At 52.3% G+C, this 23,682-nt stretch overlaps 1 long non-coding RNA gene across 1 annotated transcript; it reads left to right on the top strand.

The window, feature by feature from the left end:
- The first annotated feature begins 353 nt into the window (after positions 1–353).
- LOC113916763 lies at positions 354–22,550 on the top strand. The gene is made up of 3 exons (XR_004820050.1): positions 354–1,033; positions 15,160–15,365; positions 18,174–22,550. It is a non-coding gene; the product is annotated as an uncharacterized LOC113916763 (long non-coding RNA).
- Positions 22,551–23,682: the final 1,132 nt, after the last annotated feature.

The raw sequence follows: 23,682 nt of genomic DNA, 5'->3' as shown, positions 1-23,682 counted from the left end.
AGGCTCAGGGAGCCTGTGACCTGCCCAAAGTCACAGAGCCACCAGGTGTCACACAAACTGTGGTAGCCACAGCGACCATTTGGAACGAGTAAGCCAGATCACTCAGCCTCCAGTGACCTACTGCTCTGTGAGTAAAGGCTGAGCGCCTGGCTGTGACCTCGAGGCCCTGCCCGACGTGGCCTCGGCCCTGCCTCTGCCCGCGTCCCTCCTGCCCGCTCTTTGCTCGCTCTGGCCTCATTTCTTCTCATCCACCCGAGCTCTTTGTCTGGATGCCCTTCGCCACTCTCTGCTCGGCTGGTCCTTCTGGGTGTCCAGGTCCAGCTCAGACGGCGCGTCCTCGAGAGGCCCTCCCTGAATGCACTGAGGTGGCCTCCCACCCCACTGTCCCTGTCACACTCAGGGCCCTGCCCCGTGTAGGCCCCTGGTGGCCTTCTTGTGTGGGTGACTAGCTGGCTCTTCGTGGGTTAGTCATTCACTGCCTCCCCCGCCAGCCTGTGAGAGGACAGGGGCCATGTGCATCTGGTCCCCCTGGGTCCCCTGCGCTGAGACAGTGCCTAACAGGCCAGGCACTCAGTGACGATTTGCGGAGTGAATGACAGGGGCAGAGCCAGGACTCAAACTCAGTCAGGTCTGTCTTATTCCCAAGCCATACTTAACATTTTTTTCCAGCTTTATTGAGATATAATTGACGGCTAACATTGTGCAAGTGTAAGGTGTACAAGGCAATGATCTGATGATGACCACCGTACGGTTAGTTAACACATCTACCACCTCAAATAACGTCCATTTTTTTTGGTGTTGTGATAAGAACATGATCTAACCTCTTACTTTCTTTTCTTTTCTTTTTTTTAAAAGATTTTATTTATTCATTTGTCAGAGAGAGCACAAGCGGCAGAGGGAGAAGCAGGCTCCCCGCTGAGCAAAGATCCCGATGTGGGGCTTGATCCCAAGACCCTAGGATCACGACCTGAGTGGAAGGCAGACGCTTAACCGATTGAGCCACCCAGGCGCCCCTGCTCTTAAAAACTTTCAGGTATACACTACAGTGGAGGCAAGTACAGTCACAATGCTGTATGTTCGGTCCTCAGAAGTCACTCAGTTTACGACTGCAAGCTTGCCCCCTTTCCTCAACCTCCCCGCGCCCTGCAGCCTGGCAGCCCCAATCTCCTCTCTGGTCCTATGTGGTCAGCTGTTTGAGATTCCACATGGAGGTGAGATTACACAGCATTTGTCTTTCTCTGTCTGACTTACTGCCTTTGGCAGGATGCCCTCCAGGTCCACCGGTGTCATCACAAAGAGCTGGATTCCCTTCTTTTTATAGCTGAATGATATTTCACTGTATATATGTTTTCCTTTTCCATTTACTGGTTGATGGATGCAGTTTCTTCTCCCATGTTTCAGCTCTTGTCAATAATGCTGCAGTGACCATGAGGGTGTAGCTCTCTCTGGGATAGTGATTTTGTTTCCTGAAGATATATACCTAAGGAGGGAGACTTGCTGGATCACATGGTAGTTCTATTTTTATTTTGTATTTTTGAGCAAACTCCGTCTTGCTTTCCCCAGTGGCTGAACCAGTTTACATCCCCACCAATGGTGCACAAAGATTCCCTTTCCTCCACATTCTCGCCAACACTTGTTATTGCTTGTCTTTTTGATGCTAGCCATTCTGACAGGTGTGAGGGGATCTCTCATTGTGGTTTTGATTTGCAGTTCCCTGGTGATGAATGATGTCTGTCATTCTGATGCCTTTTCATGTGCCTGCTGGCCATCTGGATGTCTTCTTTGGGAAAAATATCCATTCAGATGCTCTGAGTAATTTTAATCCGATTATTTCTTCTTTTGTTGTTGGGTTGTATGAATTCCTTGTATGTATTTTGGATGTTGATGCCTTATCAGATATATGGTTTACACATATTTTCTCCCATTCTGTAGGTTGCCTTTGCATATTGTTCTTCACTTCTTTTGCTGTGCAGAAACTTTTTAGTTTGACGTAGTCCCACTTGTTGATTTTTGCTTTTGTTGCTTGTGCTTTTGGCATCATAGCCAAAAAATCATTGTCAATGATTATTTTTTTTATTTTTTGCCAAGGTTCATGTCAAGGAACTTTTCCCTTTTGTTTTCTTCCAGGAGTTTTATGGTTTCAGCTCTTATGTTTAAGTCTTAAATCTGATTTTTGTGAGTGGTGTAAGGTAGGGGTTCATTGTATTATTTTGCATGTGGATATCTAGGTTTCCCAGCAGCACTAATCAAGAGACTGTCCTTTCCCTGGTGAGTATTCTCGGCTCCCTTGTCAAATGTTGGCTGACCACAGATGCATGGGTTTATTTCCGGGCTCTCACTTCTGTTCCATTGGTCTGTGTGCTGTTCCCGCCAGCATCAGGCTGCTTTGATGAGGATCGCTTTGTGATATAGTTTGGACAGGAAATGTGATGCCTCCAGCTTTGTTCTTTCTCAAGATTGTTTTTGCTATTTGAGATGTTTTGTAGTTCCATATAAATTTTGAGATTTTAAAAAAGATTTATTTATTTATCTGAGAGAGAGAGAGAGAGAGAGCAAACGTGAGTGAGCACATAAGTGCGGGGAAGGGTAGAGGGAGACAATCTCAAGCAGGCTCCCTGCCGAGCTCAGAACCTGACGCGGGGCTGGATCCCAGGACCCTGAGATCATGACCTGAACTGAAACCGAGAGTCGGCCGCTCAATGGGCTGAGCCACCCAGGCGCCCCCTTTTTTCCTTTTTTTTCTTTTTAAAAAAGATTTATGCACTTATTTTAGAGAGAAAGAGAGAGCACAAATTGGGGGAGTGCCCTTCACCTGGCACATTCCTCGGCCCATGCCTGGCCAACAAGTGTTTGTTGAGTGAGTGTGTGAGAAAGTGAATGGACGAACAACAGCTATCTCCAGGGCGCCCACACGGGGTGACAGGCCCTGCAAAGCTAGTCATCCCATCAATATGGCCCTCTCAACCAGGCTCTCCTCTCCCAACAGGGGGCCGATCCCTGCCCCCTCCCCTCACTCCGAGGCCCCTCATCGGCTGTCCTCATCCATTCTGTCCTCCCTAACACAGTGGGCTCCCAGGACCCCTCCTGCCAGGAAAAGTCCCCAGACAGGGAAGTGGGCCTCTCGAGGGGAGATCCCGCCTCCAGTTAAATAAAGGTTAGCGGAACCGGGAGAAATGCTTTTATCATGTGACTTAATTCAATGCCACCTTCCAGCAGATGTCACTTTGGAGGGTTAGATTTGTCCCAGCTGGACTCGGGGGCTCATTCAGAAGCACTCGGAGCACCCACCTGCTGCTTCTGATGCGAGCAGCCCCAGGAACTGGTAATTCCCACAAATAAACTTATTCAGCCCAAGTGCACGGAGCCAGGTTTCCAGCAGGAGGAATTAAATTCATGGCCGGGGAAGTGAAGCAGTTGGGGTCAAGCCAAGCAGTTGTGTCGACTGCGTCCAGCTTTGAAACCCCTGGGGGAACGGGATGTTCAGGGCGCGTCCAGAACGCCAGTGACGCAAACTCGGCTCCCTGGTTCTGTGAGCGGTTTCACGGACAAGAAAACCAAGGCCTGTGGGGGCAAAGGAGGGGCTGCCCAAGGTCACACAGGCTGAGGCCGTGGTGGACCTGGATCAGAATCCGGACAAATCTGCCCCCACCCCTCCAGCTTCTCGGAAGAGCACGCAGGCTGGGAACCGTGCCGAAGCTAAAAACAAAACCAAACAAAAAATAACCCACATCCCAGACTGACTCACAGGTCACGCCTGCCATTCTGTGTAGGCAGCAGCCTGAGAACAAGGGGCCCTGGGATTGGGGGCTGGTTCTGCCACACACTCTTTGGTCACTGCTCTCTGGTTTCAGCTTCCTTATCTGTAAATGAGAAGACGAAGGCTCTCTAGAGTCCTTTGGCTTCAAAAATCACTCTGAGCCTGTTTTCCCATTCAAGGGGCCTAATGCTCTCCTTCTCAGGATTTCCTGATGGTCACGTGAGGCCCAAAGATACTCCCCGGTACAAGGGTGTGAAAATTACCCCACAAACAGCATTGTCATCACTCACACCTCTGCAGCGAGGTGATGCTCAGGGTTGCCCTGCGTGCACATCTGAGCTGCTAGGAGTGAAGGGAAAACCAGTGTATTAACCCCCTGGGCAGGTGGTTCCCAAACCAGGATGGGACTGTGGATCCTGGGGGCCCTGGACCCTCTCCCCAGAAGGTTAAGGTGTCTCTGAAGCCAGATTCCTCTCATGGTCCCTGTAGGTGACATGGCATCTCAGATCTCCAGCTGCCTGTCCAAGGGACCTTGGCAGAGCTGGGCTGTGGGGTGAAGAGCTGGGGGAGGAGGGTGAAGGCACAGGAGAGGGAGCAGGACTTCTGGCTCCAGATGTTGGTGAAAAAACGTGAGCCCTGGAATCAGGAAGACCTGAGGCCAAGGGCTGGGTCATCACTCAGTATTTGCAGGATTCTGGTCAAATTACTTGCCGGTCCTAACCTTGGGTTTCAGGGAACATCTCCTGATGGCAATGCTGGCAAGGCACCTGGCACCACGCCTGGCCCAGGGTGAGTGCCCAGGACCCAACAGCCAGCAAGGCGGCAGCAAGTCCCTAGAACCCGCCCGCCAGGGGACTGGACTCTGCAGAAGCCGCCCTGGGGATTGGACCGCGGGGACAGGGGCACCAAGGGGCAAGTGCACGGGGAGCTGCAGAAGGCTAGATCCCCAGACCACAACGGTATCACAGGTTGCATTTGCCGACTTTTTGGCACGTTAATGAGAGCAGGAATTATTTGTATCTAACACCAGGTAGAGAGGAGAGTGCGGTCAGGAGTTCACTGATGAGCGGTGATGACAAAAATTATGGTAACAGTAAGTCAAAGGCAAAAGTTAGTGTCAACAGATCAGTCTGGAAGAGATGTCAATGTTAAGCATGAGTAAATGACTGTCACATGCATAAACAATGGGTGTGACCATGAGGGGGTGTGACGGGCACTGACCGTGTGGGGTCATAAGGGATATTGTTCTGTCGTTTACGGTCTGTCTGCTTTTGGTTCAGGGTAATACTGGCCTCATAGAATGTACTGGAGAGTGTCTGCCCTTCTACTTGTCAGTGCCATCTGTCCTAGTTGGAGAAAAGATCAGTGGCTCACAGCAGTTAAGGCTTTGCCTCCTCGCTGCAGAATAAATACTTGCCCTTCTTCCTGTGATTCTGAACTTGGTTGCCCCTGCCCACAGCTGACACTCAGGGCTAGACCCCCAGGCAGCCTGGGTTCCACCCTCCCCTACCCCTGCTCTCCTCCGACCCTCAGTGTAGGGGCTGTTCTGCAGGATGTCTTCCCCTCCCCTCTTCCCGGTCCCGTCTGCCCCCTCCTGCTCCTGGGCCTGCTCCTCCCTCCTTCCCCCAGGGGCACTAGTGTCCCCACCTCTGGTCCCTGTGCAGGGACAGTTTTCTAAAACCCCCATGGGAGCAAATCATGGCCCTGCTCTTTTTTCGGATACTCCATTTCCTGAAAAGTAGGGATTCCCAAATGATGCCCCTGGGGCACCCCTCATGTGGAGGGAGGGTTTTTGGGTCCCTAGGGTGTCTGGGGGCAGAGGCTGAAGCAACCAGCTGCTGGCATCCTTGTTCTTTGAACTTCCCAGTTTAATTAGATTTCAAAACTATGCACATTTTATCCTGATGTATCCATGGTATGTTTAATATAAAATAAGGGGCACTTTCCCAGATCTTGGAGTAAAGATGACACTCTGGGAAGATGCCCCTCCTGGTTCCATGGCTCACTGCTCTGCCTGTCCTGGTGAGGCCAGCAATCAGAGCACAGGACCCAGACATCTTTTAGGGTTCCACTTTACTCCAAGTTCAGGGAAAAAATGCCCTTTATTTCATATTAGAACAATCATGAATGCGTTGTGCCAAGGGTCCCCAGAGTCACACAAGCCCCAGGCTCCTCTGGGTGTGCCCCTGACTCACTTCCCCACATCACCACCTGCCCCCTGCACCCTTTTCCTCTCGGCCTGGCCCTCAGATCTCAAACACAGCAGAGGTACACAAGCATATATATGGGGCAGCACACACCGTCCTCACTGTGCACGCACACACACGCACCCCACTGCTCAAACAACCCTACCCCACCCCCCCATTTGTCACCGTTCCCCAGACAGGGCATAAAGATCTACGCAGTCCCCTGGAGTTGGGGGAAGGGGGCTTGTGGGCCAGAGGCCATACTGAGCCCTTTGAATGCACTGTCTCCCCTGAAGATTTCCCCAGTGATGAAACTGAGCCCCGGAGAGAGACGGAGCCACCATGCACCCAGCGCACAGTGTGGGCCCCGGGCCTGGGATGGAGCTTCTGTGTTCTAGGGCTAGTCCCTGGCCCCACCCCCACTTTTTTGCTGAAGAGAGATTATCAAAGGAGCTGAATCTTCTAATGATTAGCTGAGATGAATGGAATGAGTGGGGAAGGAGGCAGAGGTGATCTCACCACAGAGAGGGGCCCTGGCTCAGCTGGACAGGGAGGGGGCGGGGTAGCTTCCTGGGCCTCTGAGCACCTCCTGTAAGTGTCTGTTTCCATCCCAAGCTGCTTGTGCTGGCTGGGGCAGCAGAACTTCCCACGCATGCATCCCACTCCCTCCTGATGCTGTGCCCTGCTCACACCAACCTGATAGTAAGCTGTCTTTTCAGAGAAAAATTTCTCCTAGGCGATCTGGACGAAGAAGAGGAGACTAAGGCTGGTTCCTGAGTTCTCTGGGTGGGAGCCCCCTTCTTCTCTCTGTGCTTCCGGGGTCCCCTGCAGAGAGGGGCCCAGACAGGGTTCTTCCTTCTCTGAGCCTCAGTTCCGTCATCTGGAAAATGGGATGCTAAGAGTCCCCTTCACTGTGGGTCACCGTGAGGCATATGGGAGGATGGACTGAGTTCCCAGCACATACAATATAATGCTGCTGCTGTTACTTTCCTCTATAGCGTCTGACATGCCAGACTTTCTAAGCTGGGCTCTGGCCCCTGGTCCCAGATGATAGTTGGGGTCTGATGGCTGCTTCAGAATCATCTGTGAAGCTCTCCAAAATGCAGATCCCTGAGCCCCATCCCAGGAGAATCTGGCTCCTTGCTCTGGGGTGGGGGGAGAGTGGCCCTCTTGACTGTGGCCCTGGTGTCTCTAATGTCTCACTGTTGGCAGGCTAACGTGGGGGCAGGGAGATAGGGGCAGGACAAGTCAAGAAAGGGACAGACTAGGGCTCATTCGCTGAGTGTTGGGTCCACAGCATCAAGGCTGGACAGCCTTTCAACCCGGCTCTAGCCCCATCTTAAAGAGGGGGACACTAAAGCTCAGCAGGGGGACGGGACTCGCCCTGACCACACTCTGAACTGGGGCAGAGCTGCCACCAGTATGTGTGTGTGTGTATATGTGTATGTGTGTATATATGTGTGTATTTGTGTCTGTACGTGTGTGTATATGTGTGTATATGTGCGTGTATATGTGTGTGTGTATGTGTGTATATATAAGTGTGTGTATGTGTGTCTATATGTGTGTGTATGATATGGGTATATGTGTGTATATATGTGTGTGTATGTGTGTATATATATGTGTGTGTATGTGTGTATATATGTGTGTGTATGTGTGTATATCTATGTGTGTATATATATGTGCGTGTATGTGTGTATATCTATGTGTGTATATGTGTGTGTATATATGTGTGTATGTGTGTATACATGTGTGTTTATATATGTGTGTGTATATGTGTGTATGTGCATATATATTTGTGCATGTGTATATATGTGTGTGTATGTGTGTATGTATGTGTGTGTAGGTATATGTGAGTGTGTGTATATGTGTGTAATTGTGTGTATGTGTGTACATATGTATGAGTGTATGTGTGTGTATATATGTGTGTGTATGTGTATATATATGTGTATGTGTGTATATATGTTATGTATATGTGTGTGTGTATGTGTGTGTATGTGTGTATATATGTGTGTATGTGTGTATATGTGTTGTGTACATATGTGTATGTGTATGTGTGTATATATATTTGTACATTCGTGTATATGTGTGAATATGTGTGTGTATATATGTGTGTTGTGTATATGTGTGTGTTATATGTGTGTGTATGTGTGTATATATGTGTGTGTATATATATGTGTGTGTATGTGTGTATATATATGTGTGCATGTGTGTGTATATATGTATGTGTATGTTTGTGTATATATGTGTGTGAATGTATACGTGTTGTGTATATATGTATATATACATATGTGTGTATATATTGTGTGTATATGTATATATATGTGCGTATATGTGTGTATATATGTGTATGTATACATGTGTGTACATGTATACACGTACATGTGTGTGTATGTGTGTGTGTGTATACATATATATATATATATTTTTTTTCTTAAGAGAGAAAGAGAGCAGGAGTGGGAGGGGCAGAGGGAGAGGGAGAGAGAATCCCAAGCAGACTCCGAAAGGAGCATAGAGCCTGACATAGGACTTGATCCCACAACCCTGAGTTCACCACCTAAGCCAGAACAAGAGTCGGACACCCAACCGATTGTGCCACCCAGGCGCTCCTGCTGGAACATGTTTTAATCTTCCATAATTGCCTTCCATCATGACCCTTATACAATCGGGCCATTATATATTTTCGTGGGATTCTCTGCTTACTGTCAACTTCCTCACCAGCAGCGGGAAGCCCCCTTGCTGGGCATATGAGAGACTGAATAAATGAAGGAATGAGTGATGGAACGTTTCATGGGGGTTCTTCCTAACCTTAGAACCCTCGCAGGTCACTATGCCCCACCCAGGGCTCTGCCCCTCTGCACTCTGCCTGCCTCCCACTGCCCTCAAGAGAGGAACCCGGGTCTTACGGAGGCTGGAGACAGGTCTGAGATGGCCCAGACCCACTGTGTCCCCTGCTCCAGCCTGTGGAGAGACACACGTCCTGCACTCTGATGCAGCCCCCGCCACCCAACAGCGCAGGGCAGTGGCTCTGCCATTTTAAAGGACTGCACTTGGGCTGCCCCCCACTGATTTCTTTCTTTCTTTGAGTCTTGTCCCCAGGCATGGGCCCTCATTATGACTTTCTCCTCCACCCGCACTAATGAGCAGACTGAGCAGAGAATTCCAGAGCTTGGCTGACCAGGTCAGCTGCAGCTAAAAAATAAATGGCTGAGCTTTGAGGTGATTTTTCTCACCCTGCACTATAAAACTGTGGCTCAGGGAGGCTTGAACAGCACTGGAGATTCCGTGTGAGCTGAGGCCTCTGTCATGCAGCCTGCGTGCTAAATCTTTTCCTGCTAAATCCCTTCCTGCTGCACTAACATGGGGCTGGGGTCTTCAGGAGGCTCTTGGGGTGGACAGACGAACAGCAGCTGGTCCGCGTCAGCATCACACATGGTCCTGACCATGGGAGGTTAGTGCAGGAAGGTACAGTTCCTGCACTGATCGGTCAACAGCCCCATTGACACCTGTTCTGTCCTCTGTTCTGGGGCTCAGGGCTGGCTTGGTCATCACCCCTGCCCTGGGGGAGCTCAGTCTAGGGGCTGGTGGATGGATCACCAATGGAAGACCAGAAAGGTGCATGATTCCACTGGGCCTTACAGTCAGACAGGGGGCTGGGTTAGGATAGAACCCAGGACCCCTAATGCCGGGCTGTCCGCCCAGGACTTCCATCCAGGTGTCACGCCAGTGTCAGGAGATGTTTCCTGGGGAAAGACCTTCCCTCATGATAAGAACTGTACATGGAGGCGGAATCCACAGGAAAGGGATTTGGCCAACCCCGCGCCATCCAGGTCCAGGCACCGCTAGCCGCTCCTTTTCCAGCTCCACCCAGTGCTCTCCCCCAGAAATGCCCTGCACCAGTGAGGAACTTTTTACTCAAAAGGAACAACAAATGGACTGAGCAAATGGGAATTTGCTGGCCCAGCTGAGGACAGCAGGGGTGGGTCTACCCAGACCCCATTTCTCCGACATTCTCGCCTCTCTGCCCTCCTTCCCACGTCACCTTCACCCCTGGCCTCCAACACCTCCCTCCCTGGAGCCAGAAGAAGAGTGCAGGTGTATCTGGGAGCTAGCAACCTTGAAGGAGAGGGGAGGGTCCCGTTCCCAGAAACCCTGGCAAACATCTGGCCTTTCATTGGCCTGAGCTGGGCCACGTGCCCTTTCCTAAACCAATCAGGCACCGGCAGGATGGGCGTAGGCTGACTCCTTAAGCCAATCAGGCCCCACCCCTGGGGCTGGGGGGGTGGGTCATCCAGACCACGTGACTGAGAGGGGCACAAGGCAGCTTCGCAAAGGAGAGTCTGGCGGGCTTGGTGGGAGGGGGTGAGGGGGAAGCAGGGGAGGCAGCAAAGCGCTGGGACAGAGGCCATCCTCTGACATGAAAGTAGTGTCCAATCAATGAGAAGCCCTCCCCGCCACTCCCGTCCCACCTGCCATGTCCTACCTTATGTCCAAGGCCGCTGAGTGGCATGTAGTCCCCGTACCCCGCCATACTGGCTCATGACCCCATTCATTTGCCCTGGCTGTGCCCTCCCGCTGGGATTCTCAACCACCCGCCACCCGCCCTTCATCTGTTAGATTGCAGCTCAAGCTCCACCTTTTGCAGCTATGAAATAGGTCACCTCTGCTGGGGGCTCCCACCACCATCATTCACCACTCCATTACGGTCAGGGTTCCTATGGTCCTCCACCGCAGCCCTCATACACAGAGTTTGCTAGTTCCTTGAAGGTGTGGAGGATCTGGACACGTCTTAATTAATGTCTCTATTCCCAGCCTCTAGATACTGCACGGCTGAGGCCAAGAAGTCAATAAACATTTATTGAGTTAATGAAAATAAATCTGTGTCGAAGGCATGACTTCTGTGAAGTTTGCGTTTTAACAAAGGACAAAGCCTCACGCCATAGGAATGAAGTTCCAATGGTAGAATTTCAGGCACCAGCAAACCGGGGACAGAAGCTTCCTCTATTCTTTAGCGCCTGGAGGAGGAACGGGAGGTGGAATTTTCCATTCATGGCTTTCCAGTGCAAAAACAATCACGCGGTTTCTTAAAAAAATAGAAATGTGTCATGGAAACGAAAGTGTTTCCCCTTTGCCTTTCTGGTGGGAGCAAACTTCTCTAGTCCTGTCAGGGTTCCTTGCGTGGGTTCTGGTTGACTTAGAACACTGCTTCTTCACATTTTTCCTTCCTCTCCTTGTGGCAAAGCCCTGGCTGACCTTCCCTTCATCCCAGCTCTTCAAGTCCATGGCCACTGAGCCCTGCCTCTCAATGCTGCTCTACGGGTCGGGGAAGAGCCTCAAGTAAGTTGGGAGTTTTGGAGAAGCTGTTCTGCAGCTCAGACATTTCCATGTCAAGCCCACGGGTCTGGCTGCCTATCCTGAGCTGACCTGGGGCCCGTCCTGACCGCGGGGCCCCTCCCTGGTCCTCTGGGCGAGCCCCCCTTGCGCCCTGACTCTGTGTCCTCAGCATCTAGCAGCAGAAGAGGTGCTAGTATGTGTTCGTATGAATGAATGGATGGATGAATGAATGAATGATTGTGCGAACCCACTTACCCTGAAGATAATAACAGCAACCCTACCCTGGGAGGTGGGAGGAAAAAGCCTGGAGGTGGAGCCAGGCAGGTGGGGCTTGCGCTCAGCTCCACCCTACCTGCCTGTGTGACCTTGGGCGGATCCCTGTCCCTCTCTGACTCTCATCCCCGAGGTGGGGGAGGTGACACCCACCGACCAGTTGGTAGCCGGACTCTCAATAGGCACATAATAAATGTTAACTTGATCATGTCCTCTTAGGAGAGTTTCTTCATTACTTGGGTGTCCACAATATTTCTGATGCAAAGTGAACTCCTACAAAGTAAGCACTGTTCTTGGCCATTTTTCTTTGTTTCTTCATTAATGTGGTGCATATTGTTCATATATTCGCCCTGTGCCCGGGGGTGAACCCCACCCCAGCCCTTTTGGGCCTCACAGGTCTGTGTTTAAGCAGATGGGAATTAGGGAGAAGCCTCCAGAACTGAGGCCTCCATGAGCCCCCCACCTGTGCAGGTGAGAGTTTACCTAACTACCTCACAGGGTCAAGGCAGGGCTGACAGACTCAGCCAAACCCACCCTACTTCCTTGAATATCACAGCCTGAAACAGAAGCTCGCGTACCAGTCAGGAGCAGGTACTTGCAGACAGATCTACAATTTATTCAAAGCAGAACAATTCAAGCTGCCCCTAATGACCCCATGTTTTATCTACTCATTTATGCTGCAAATAAATACATTTTAAAGAGCCATATCTTCTCAAGAGTTCATGACTTTTCGGGGTGCCTGGGTGGCTCAGTTGGTTGAGCGGCTGCCTTCGGCTCAGGTCATGATCCTGGAGTCCCGGGATCGGGTCCCACATCGGGCTCCCTGCTGAGCGGGGAGTCTGCTTCTCCCTCTGACCCTCCCCCCTCTCATGTACTCTCTCTCTCTCATTCTCACTCTCTCAAAATAAAAAATAAAAAAAAATCTAAAAAAAAAAGAGTTCATGACTTTTCTAGATTCATCTCTCTTAACAGATCTTCCATAAGAATGAATGAGAAATAGTCATTTAAAAGAAAAGCAGGAAGAAAAGGTTATCAGCTAATAGAGACGAAATTCTGACTTTAACACAATATGCTTAAAAGAAAGTGCTGTGTTTTGCCAAAGAACTGGCAATGAACCTCTTGCCACTAATGGTTCATAAAAGCTGAAGGGGGGACGCAGGTGCCCCACCACTAACCAGGTGGACAAGAATAACGCTTTCCGTGAGATTCTCAAGGTAAATGGACGGCGTCCATGCGCACAGAGAATCCACTTCTGTAGACTGAGTTCAGGCCAGACCCACTTCTTCAAAACCCGTCAGATGTGTGAGACGTCAGGGGGTCAGGAGAGGGACAGTCAGGGACCCCCATGTAGGATCCTGGAAAAGATACCTGGAGTGAATGATGGTTGCAGGAATAACAACCCTCTTTACGTCCAGAGCTCCACTGTCTAGAAGGCCCTAGAAGACTGTTCCACGGAGGCTGCACCAATTGAATTCCCACCAACACAGCACGAGGGCTCCCTTTTAGCCATTTTCTGGGCAAATAATTGTTGTTTCCTGTCTTTTTGATTCTAGCTATCCTGACAGGTGTGAGGTGATTTCTTGTTGTGGTTTTGATTTGCATTTTCCTAATGAGTGGCGTTGGGCATCTTTTCATGTGTCTGTTGGCCATCTGGATGTCTTCTTTGGAAAAATGTCTATTCAGGTCCCCTGCCCATTTTTAAATTGGATTGTTTGTTTTTTGTTATCGAGTTGTATAGTTGCTTTATATATTTTGCATATTAATGCCTTGTTGGGTATGTCATTTGCAAATATCTTCTCCCATTCAGTGGGTTGCTTTTTCATTTGCTGATGGTTTCCTTCACTGTGCAAAGGCTTTTTAGTTTGTTGTAGGCCCATTTGTTTATTTCTGCTTTTGTTGTCCTTGCCTGAGGAGATTGGTCCAAAAAAATATCCCTACGACTAATGTCAAAGGCTTACTGCCTGTTTTCTTTTTCTTTCTTTCTTTCTTTCTTTCTTTCTTTCTTTCTTTCTTTCTTTCTTTCTTTCTTTCTTTCTTTCTTTCTTTCTTTCTTCCTTCCTTCCTTCCTTCCTTCCTTCCTTCCTTCCTTCCTTTTTCTTTCTTTCTTTCTTTCTTTCTTTCTTTCTTTCTTTCTTTCTTTCTTTCTTTCTTTCTTTCTTCTTTCTTTCTTTTTCTTTCTTTCTTTCTTTCTTTCTTTCTTTCTTTCTTTCTCTCTTTTTCTTTCTTTCTCTCTTTTTCTTTCTTTCTAATTTTTATTTGACAGAGAGAGACAGCGAGAGAGGGAACACAAGCAAGGGGGAGTGGGAGAGGGAGAAGCAGGCTTCCCTCTGAGCAGGGAGCTCCATGTGGGGCTCGATCGCAGGACCCTGGGATCATGACCTGAGCTGAAAGCAGACGTTTAACAACTGAGCCACCCAGGCTCAATTTTCTGCCTGTTTTCTTATAGGAGTTTTATGGTTTCAGGTCTTGTACTTATGTCTTTAATCCGTTTTGAGTTAATTTTTGTGTGTGGTATAAGAGAGTGGTCCAGTTTCATTCTGGTGCATGTGGTTATCCAGTAGTCCCAACATGATTTATTGAAGAGATGGTCCTTTCCCATTGCCTCCTTTGTTGTAGATTAAGTATTGTAAACATGGATTAACATGTGAACATGAGTTTCTTCCTGGGGTCTCTATTCTGATCTATTGATCTATGTGTCTGTTTTTGTGCCAGTACCATACTGTTTTGATGATTTTAGCTTTATAGTATGGAGGTTCCTCAAAAAATTAAAAATAGAACTACCGTATGATCCTATAATTCTACTTCTAGGTATTTATCTGAAGAAAATAAAAGCCCTAATTTGTAAAACTACAAGTACCTCTGTGTTCACTACAGCATTATTTACAACAGCCAAGACATGGAAGCAGCCCATGTCCATCGATAGATGAATGGATAAAGAAGGTGAGAATATTACTCAGCCATAAAAATGAAATCTTGCCATTTGCAACAACATGGACGGACCTGGAGGGTATCATGCTAAGTGGAATAAGTCAGTCAGAGAAAGACAAACTCCATATGATTTCACTCATATGTGGAATCCAAAAAACAAACAAACAGAACAGAAATAGACTCTTAAAGACACAGAGAACAAACTGATGGTTGCCAGAGAGGGTGGGCATAATAGGTGAAGGGGTTTAAGAGGTACAATCTTCCAGTCATAAAATAAATAAGTCATGGGATGTAATGTACAGTATAGGGAATATAATCAATAATATTGTAACAACTTTGTATGGTGACAGTTGGTAACTTATTGCAATGAACATTTTGTAATATATCTAAATAGGGAATCACTATGTTATATACCTGAAACTAATACCATGTTGTATGTCAATTATTATTCAATAAAAAGGTAGAAAAAATAAAAGTCCCCTGTGGGCCCCCCGACTCAGGGTGACACTTGCTGCCTGATCTGGCGTGTCTTCTGTGCCCCGCCCTGGGCCAGGCACTCTACTTTTGGGCTCATAGCCTCGGTTTCTCTCTTGAACCTGAATCTGAGCCTGGTCTGCCTTCCCAGCTCCAAAGCCCCTCCTGGCACTGACTGTGACTCACTTCTCTCTCTCCACTCCATCTTAGACCCCAAGAGCCCCCACACCAAGCCCCCAGCACAGGCATCAGAGGAAAACCCAGCACTCTTCTCACTTGAGCCTGCACACAGAGGAAATGACACCAGGGTCCGCCCTGGAAGGCGCAGCTACCACGTCTCAGCACAGTGGGGGTTTGCCTCCCTCCCCGCCAGCAGATTCTTCATTTCATGAGAACGGCAGCCTGCTCCCCGGCAGGTATGTTCAGCTTCTGCTACATTTAATTCACTTGCCACCGTCAGTACCCCATCAGTGCTGGGACTCCTGCTCTCTCCTGGATACATCCTTTCCTGTTGCTGCAAACAGTTTTCAGTTCCAGCAAAGTGGGTCTCCGGCTTTACAAAAAGTCAGAGTCTCTGGCCCTGGAGGAACAGCTTTCCACCTTCTTCCCACCCCTCCTGCCAGACACTGAGTTCTCGTCGTCGAGGCCACAAAAGGAGGTGGGATGGGGCCCTGGATGTGACAGAAAAGTCTTTCCCTGCACAGATGCCACTGTGATGATGTGCCTACCTTCAGCCCCCGCAGCTCAGAAGTCACTGGGGAGAACCAAGTGGCTCTGAGGCCTGGGCTGGGTGAGCAGAGGTGGGCAGGTGTCTCTCCTTCCATCCGCGCGTCGGGTTCAAGGCGAAGCAGCCTCTGTCCAGTGCAGACAGACGACGCCTTAACATGCTCTTCGTCAGGGGCTCTGGGGGGGAAGGCGGACCGCGGCTGGAGCGCTGGGCCCTGGAGAATTCTCCTCTCCCCCCGCTGACATGTGGGGCTCCTGTGAGCCGGGTCAGCAGGTGGTGGAGGAAAGTGGGGTGGGGGTGGGGGGAAAGGGGTGCGAACCTCAGACTCTGCGGCTCTCTCTCGCTGCCTCTCTCTCTGTGTATTAATCTCTCCCCCGCCTCTCTTTTTTCTGTCTTGCTGTCTGTGTCCCTTTCTCCTTTTTTGTCCCCACATTTCATTTTGCCCCACATTCCATCCTCAGCCTGGCTGTGTCTGTCCCTCCCCACCTCTGTCTGGATTCCTGTATTGGGGCAGCGGTGGGGGGTGGGGGTTATTCCTCTTTGTCTTTACGCCTCGTCATGTCTCACTTCCAGCCCTTGTCCCAGAGGCTCCTTCATCTGGGGGGTGTTTGCGGGTATATGTGCCCGTGTCTCCCCCTTCATAGGTACGTTTCTGCCTTTATCTCCCTCTGGGTGCCCCCCCCCCCCCGTAAATCTCTTTCCTTTTCTCTCCCTACTTTCCTCTCTGTGCTGGTTGCCTCTGTCACTCCCCTACTCATCCCTCCTTGGACTTGCTCCCTCTTTCCATGCCCCCACCCCATATTTGCTGCTCATATTCGCAGAGAAACCTGAGAGCCACTGAGGACGAGGGCCTCACATTCCAGTGAAGAATCAGCCATGATTTGGGGCAGGCAGACAGCTCTCAGCAGGTACTCAGGAAAGGACCGTGAGCCGCTGAGACCCACTGGGGGTCAGCACGTCAGGCAGACTCAGAAGGCCTGGGCTCCTTCCTGCTCTCTCTCTCCTGGCTCCTCCTTTATCTGGGCCTCAGTTTCCCTCATGTGTATGCTGGGGGGCTGCTTGGCCCAGATGATTGTTAATACTACTACTAACTGGCAGCTAGCACGTCTGGCACCTGCTGGGCCTGCCCCTCACGGAATCTTCTCCATGGCACTGTTAACCAGCCTGTGCCGAGAAGGGCCAAGCCCCAGGCAAGTGAGAGAGCTCAGCCAAGGTAGACTGCAGAGCCCAGCGGGCTGACTCCCCAAACCCCAGAGCCTGCCCGTGGCACCCCAGCCCCTTCCCATTAGCCGTGGGACCCCTCAGCAGGCCTGAATGATGGTCGCCCACCCTCCGTCTGCACTCACGCTGCCCCGTAAGCGGCTGAGGGCTGAGCTGTACTGAGCATAGACGGTAGAGGGCAGGGGACGGGGCAAGAGCAGGGGAGGGGGACCTTCCCAGCGGGGGTCCTCAGGTTGGCATCTGAGGCACCCCGTCCCATACCCCACAGGGTCTCCCCACCCCATTCTGCAAATAAGAGTTGGCAGAGCTCACCTGCCTTCCGGGCGGCCCTGTCACCTCCAGGCCCGGCAGCCCCTCCTCCCTGCCCCTCTGCCCCTCGGGGCTTCTGTCTCTCCCCGGCTCAGGAGCCTCTCTGCTGCCCTTCCTCCTTCTGGGGGCTATGGGCCTCTGTTAGGGTTCTTCTCTCTCCATCTCTCCCACTCTCTCTCTCTGATCTCTGCGCTTTCTCCCTCTTTCTCCCCAGTTTCTCTCTTTTCTTCCCTCCCCTGGCCTCTCTCACCATCACATGGGCCTCCTATCGTCTTGGCCTATTTCTCTGGCTCCAGTCTACTCTCCGTCTCTATTTTCCTTGTCACTGACTCGCTTTCTGTCTCCCTCAGGGTCTCTCTTGGAATCCGTTTCTCTGATGTCTCTGTGTGCACATGTGTGTGCATGTTTCCCTCCCTGTCACATGGCATGCGCACGCGGACACACACAGGCAAACAGCCTCCCCACCCCCACCCCCCGGCCTCTGGCTCCCGTCCCAGCTCCTTCCTGCTCGCTCACAGACAAGGCCCAGCTCCGGGCAGCAGCTCCACAGCAGGCCAGGCTCCAGGCATCTGTTCAGGGCTGGACCAGGAACAGAAAACCATCAGGAGCCCCTGCGTGTGGGGAGGACGAGGGGCAGAGAGCCAGGACCAGCGGGAGGGGCCACCCTGGACCCGGGAGGGAAAATTTGATTTTCAAAGCACAAACGTGTGGGCATTTAATCCTGGGTATTCTCTGGCTCCTTCCACAGCCTCATATCTCCCTCCTCATTGCCTTCTTCCTCCAGATTTGTTCCCAGCATGACCCCAGCAAGTACCTTGACACGGCAGGCAGGGCTGGGCCAGAGGTGGAGGGCCTGGCAGGCAGCGTGCAGGGGGAGTCTAGAGAGGGGGATCTGCCCCTTCGAGGCCAGGCCTGCCTACCCCCTCACCCCCTGGGCACTTATGGGGCCTCCCTGTCTGCTCCCCAGACTGTCCCAGCACCTTCCTTGGAGACCCCAGGCCCCTGAATCTAAAACTCCTCACCAGTAAAACGAGGTCAAGAGTGGTCCTCACCTCCCAGGCGCTCGAGGATGACCGAGAGCACCATGAGCACAAGTGCTGGCTGGCCGGGGATGGTGGCTGACGCAAAGGAAGGAGCGGGGCGCAGCTCAGTGCCCGGCACATGGTGGGCACAAGATACGCAATGTGGTGAACGAGTGAACACGTGGATAAGATGTGTCTGTAACACCCCCTCCATTCCAATATTCTCAGGACCTCTTCAAGTGCGATCATGCCTCCATAATGATCTACAGTCTGGTGCAGTACCGTATTGGCTGCCTCTGATCACTTCCAGCCAGGCCTGGCAGACAGAGCGCAGAGGAGGGGGAGGAGGGGAAGGAAGATCAAATCGGCTTCGTCCAGAGCCCCAGGACACTGCCTGCTGGATGCCAGGAAGGGGACCCAGCCAGGCCATAGAGGCCCCCAAGAGGTGGAGCCTCTCTTAGGCCAGGCCCGGGGTACTGAAAGCTCAGTCTGGTTTCTCTCTGAGGCTCCTGGCCCAGGCGCCGCCAGCTTCCCCATCCTCCAGCTCCAGGACAGAGGCTGCACCCTCTGCAGGGCACTGCCAGGCCCTCCTCCACGCAGCCCTACCAGCCTTTTCTCCTCTGTCCCAGGCCATGACTGCCTCTGAACCTGGCCAGTCCCTGCCTGTGCCCTCCTCTTTGATTTCACCTGTCCTTCAAGACCCACCTTGATCTCCCACCTCCTCCAGGAAGCCCCCCTCCTTGTTAGTCTCCTCCAGTACAGACCCTCACAGTCAGAAAGAGTCAAGAATGGAGGGGTCAGAAGGCCAGCCCAGGGGCAGGTGGAGCCTCCCAGAGAGGTTCACCAAGTTCCAGTGCAGGCTTTCCTTACTCCTGCCATGTGCTCTGCAGGAGGTTCCCTTCCTCACTGAGCTTGCTTCCCTATCGGCGAAGCAGGGACGATGGCATGCTCTCCCTAGGCAGCAGGAGGGTTCAGTGAGATCCACCAATGCGATCTGCCAGCACACAGTAGGCCCTCGATCTGGGTATGTCCACCACCCCCAGCCCAGTCTGGATGAGGAAACAGAAGTCAGGACAGAGAGAACTTTCCACCAGGGGAAAGAGCCTGTCTTTGGTGATCCTCTAGTCACGACTCTTCCCCAACACTCGGTGGCTTCCAGAGCCAGCTGGGCCTCCTGGGCATGGGGCCCTGGGAAAACCTTCATGTTCTAGAGCACACAGTAGGGGCTCAAAAAGGCCCATTGTTATTCCTACATTGGAATCATGACACACACCAACCACACGTTGAGCCTTGGGCTAAGGGTTCACTGGCTGGCACAATGCCGTAAGCTCTCCCGGACTCAGTTGCCCATGTGCACCTTGGGGTCTTGACCCTCCCTTCATGGCTGCTCTGAGCTAAAGGAGTGGGATCATGGTCTGCACATGACAGGTGCAGGGTCCATCCATACAGGGTCACGTCGGCATCTTGGTCGGTTCCCTGGCTGTGCCTGTTCTGGACCTGCCACGCTCAGAGCCCACGCTGGGCCCCTCTGCCCTTAGTGCTGAGATTCTGTTCCTGCCCCCAGTGCTCCGGGACCTGCCTCAGATGCGGCCGCCCGGTCCCCCACCGGGTGAGCTCACCTGGCTGTGAAGCTCTGTCCAGAACTGCCGCAGCCTGAATCTGGCTCCAGGAATGACCATGATGACAGAGGTCACGGTCAGAAGGGAAATAAGGGGTGATGTAGGCAGAGCGGTCACTCTACCGGGCACCATGGTCCGTGTCCTTCTGGCCCATCTCACTCGCTCCTCACCATACACGTCTATTACTGTCTCTGTTTCAGAGCTGATGCCACCCAAGCTCAGAGAGGTCATGGCTGCGTGCGGTCACACAGCCTGGAGGTGGCTGAGCAGGGCCTGGGGGGGTGGCCGGGTCCCCTCCCTCACGCCCCTCACCCACGGGCTCCTGGAGAACAGAGTCCGTACCCATCTACCTCCGGTCGATACCAGCACCAGCTAAGCCACTGAGGCACAAGGCAGGGACCGGGGGCCAAGGGAGGGTGGCCTCCATGCTCTGGACTCCATGGACTCAGGATTCCTGGATGGGGCATGAGGAGACCGGATTCCGGCCCACATTGGGCTGCCACTTCTCTGGGTGCCTGAGCAGGTCACCCCTGCCGCTTCAGGCTCAGTTTCCCCATCTAGAAAATGGAGGTCTTAGAGTCCAGGATATGTTCCTTCGTTTTCCAGGTTGAATACTCAGGTCCCTGCCCTAGGTGCTGGCAGGTGACACCCCGACACTCCCCTTTCTCCCTAAGCCTAATCCTCCTGAGCCTCTGACAACAAGTCAGGTGGCCACCCCCCACCCCTGGCACATTCTCCCCCCATCCCAGACAGTGCGCTGTGTGCTGCTGGGACCCCCAGTCGGGGCTAACTCACCTTGGGGGTCTGCACTGCACCAGAGGCACCTGAAGCTATAGAATAATTACTTGTATTTGTTTATTTATTTTTGGTCTCAGGTGGCAAGGGATGTAAAATGCATTTTTGGACTAGAATCAAGATAGATTGTGAAGTAGATTGCAAAAGTCACATGACTTTTAAGAAGCATTGGAGGAAAAAAGATCTTTGGAAGCACAGGGGCAGGGCCTCACCCCCGTCTCTACCCCTCAGCAGCTGTGCAGGCTTGGGCAACTTGTGACGCCTCCCTGAGCATCAGTTTCTCCATCTGCTAAATGGGCAGAGGTGCTCTGGGTGGATAGGAACGGGGCCTCAGTTCTTTTGGTGTGTAGTCAGGTATTATCCTGAGTATTTGTTGATCAGAGTTAAATGTGTGGGATGAAAGGAGAGAGGAGTTTATTTCAGGAGGCAGGAGCCTGGGCAGAAAGAGGGAAGTGATGGAGGTGGGTAGGGATGTGTGCATGATGCTCTTTCCCTTCCCGTCTCCGGGACAGGGTTCCGATCCCCTGGGCAGAGGGGTGAGGACCAGAACCTGGCTGTGTCAGGAGACGCTGCGTGAGGCCCAGCACCCAAGCACTGCTGTGTAGGGTCCCGGGTCACATCCAGGGTGGAAATGGGACCTTCTCCCCAGAGCAGGCCACAGACCCAGCCCCGCCTGGGCCTTCTGGGGTCACTGGCTCTCCGACAGGGAGAGCCCTGGACACCGGCGGCAGGGGTAGCAGGCCCCACTGAAGGCCTGGAGGGGTCGGCGGTCCACAAAGAGGGCAGTGTGGACGGCTGAGGGTGGACGGAGGTCTGAGCGTGTGTCCCCCACCGCTGGACGCTCACAGGTAACGGGAGAGACCCGAGCAGGGAGTGAGGTTCTGGGCTCATCAGGTGGGTGAAGGGATGTCATCTGACGTTAGCCAGGCCCCTTTATGTCTTGCTGTGAGACATTCTGATTCCAGAATAATCTCCCCTTCACGGAGCTGCTGGCTCGGAGGGATGCTAACAGGTGTTTCCAGGAGAAGAACTTCATCATGGAATCTGCTTGGGTGACCGCATTAGTTCCTTTTGTTTTTATCTTTGATTTTCCTTCATAACAAGCTCAAAATCTCAGGGGCTTATAGCAGCACACATTCCTCTTTTTCACTCACGGGCCTGGTAGGCGGAGCTGCTTGGGGCTTCCGCGGAGCTGCTTGGGGCTTCCCCGGAGCTGCACAGCTGTCCCCAGGAGGCTCCACGTCCTCACGGCCCACGCCCCAGATGCAAGGACGCCGGGCACATGAGTGACAGATGCCTCTCAAGTCCTCAGCTCAGAATTGGCAACCGTCACTTGTACCCCTGTTCCTTTGGCCAACATGAGTTACACAGCTGCACCCAACATCAGGAGGTCAGGGAAGTACGCTTTGTCTGCGGCATTGTCGTCCGCAGGGTCACATGGCCGAGGGCACAGGTGGGGGGAGTTGGGAACAGGTCCCATCTGCTGCCTTAACACTGTGGCCTCGGCTCCTTCTGCAGAGTCACGGAGCACCCAGACCCTGCGTATCTCCAGCGCGTCCCCGACTCCTTCCTTCTCCTTTATCCTTCAGAGTATGTCTGCTGCCTGAGCCCCATCCCATGGGCTGTGAGATGTCCTGTCTAAGCGTCAGCCTTTCCCTGGGGCTTAGGGGCCCTCTGGTTTCCTAGTTCCGCCCCGTGTAAGCCCTCTCCCCCCACTACCGTCTCCCCACCCCCCTGAACTAGGTGTGGGGCCCAGGCTTGAACATTCAAACCCTCCCTCCTGCTTGGCCAAACAAAGACCATCTGTTTTGAGTTTCTATCCTTCAGTATTACAAAACACTACTGAAAGATTATTATTATTTTTATTATTCTTGTTGTTATTGTTTTGCCTCAAACATAAGGACATTCTCTCCCCCACCTGTCTGTAAGCCAAAGAGAACTCTATGAAGCTTCACCTCCCACCAGCCGTCCTGCTGGGACTGGGCTCTTCTGTCCGCTGCGTGCATCTGCACGAAGGTGGGCTTGGCCCGAGTGGCCTCTTTCTCGGCGCATCTCGCACCTGTCACCCGACAGTGGGTTAGGTGGAGGGAGCTGCGCCAAGGCCTCCGGGCACTGAAAGAGCCCCCAGTCAGTGCTAGTTCTCCTTTTCTTTGGAGAACACCCACCTTAGGCTGACCCATAATTACTGTCCAAGCCAGGACATTTGAGAGCACAAAGGGACACTGCTATGAATTACATACATCTAGACAACAGGATAAACCGGGGCTGCCCCAGGCCAAGTGGGACTTGTGGTTGCCTGATCCCACCCTGGACCGAATCAGGGACCCTGGCTCCCCGCTCCCAGCCCCGCCCTCCCACTCCATGGCCCCACGGCCCACCTGGAGCAAGGGCTGCCTCCTGGCCCTGGGTGCGGCCCTGGGCTGGGCGGGGGCCATGCAAGCCAGTCAGGACTCAGACTCTGCCAGAGCAGCCGGCCCTGTGTTACGCCTGGGTCAGTCTGCACTCAGGGCTGGAATGAGGACATGCGTCTACCGGACTCCAGCCTTCCACTGCTCTGCCTGAAAGCTGTTTCCTGGCCCTTTTCAATAGTACAAGTAAGGCCCCTGGGAGAGGTCTGTGTCCCCAAGGGCTCCTTCTGCAGAGCCTCCCTGGTGCATAGAAGCTGAGTCCTCCAGACCTCTGCGGACAGGGGACCTGACTTCCCCAGAGAAGCTGGGGTGATGGAGAGCAGTGTGACCTCAGCCAGATCCTGGCTTTGCCACAGTGTAACTTATGGCAGATCACCCCCTTCCCTTGAGCCTCAGTTCCCTCATCTGCAGAGTGAGCGCGATTATGCCTTTTCCCCAGATTGTCATGAGAACTAAATGCCCTTTGATATCACAGAATGTCATTTCTGCCCCCATAGGGCTCATCCCACCCATGTCTAAGCAAGCACACACACACACACACACACACACACACACGTATGCATACACACACACATGCACTCCCACACATGTGCACGCGCGCACACGCACACACACACATATGCTGGTACCTC

This window comes from Zalophus californianus, chromosome 4 (assembly GCF_009762305.2).
Source record: "Zalophus californianus isolate mZalCal1 chromosome 4, mZalCal1.pri.v2, whole genome shotgun sequence".
Lineage (NCBI taxonomy): Eukaryota > Metazoa > Chordata > Mammalia > Carnivora > Otariidae > Zalophus > Zalophus californianus.
This window is presented reverse-complemented; position numbering and strand designations above follow the sequence as displayed.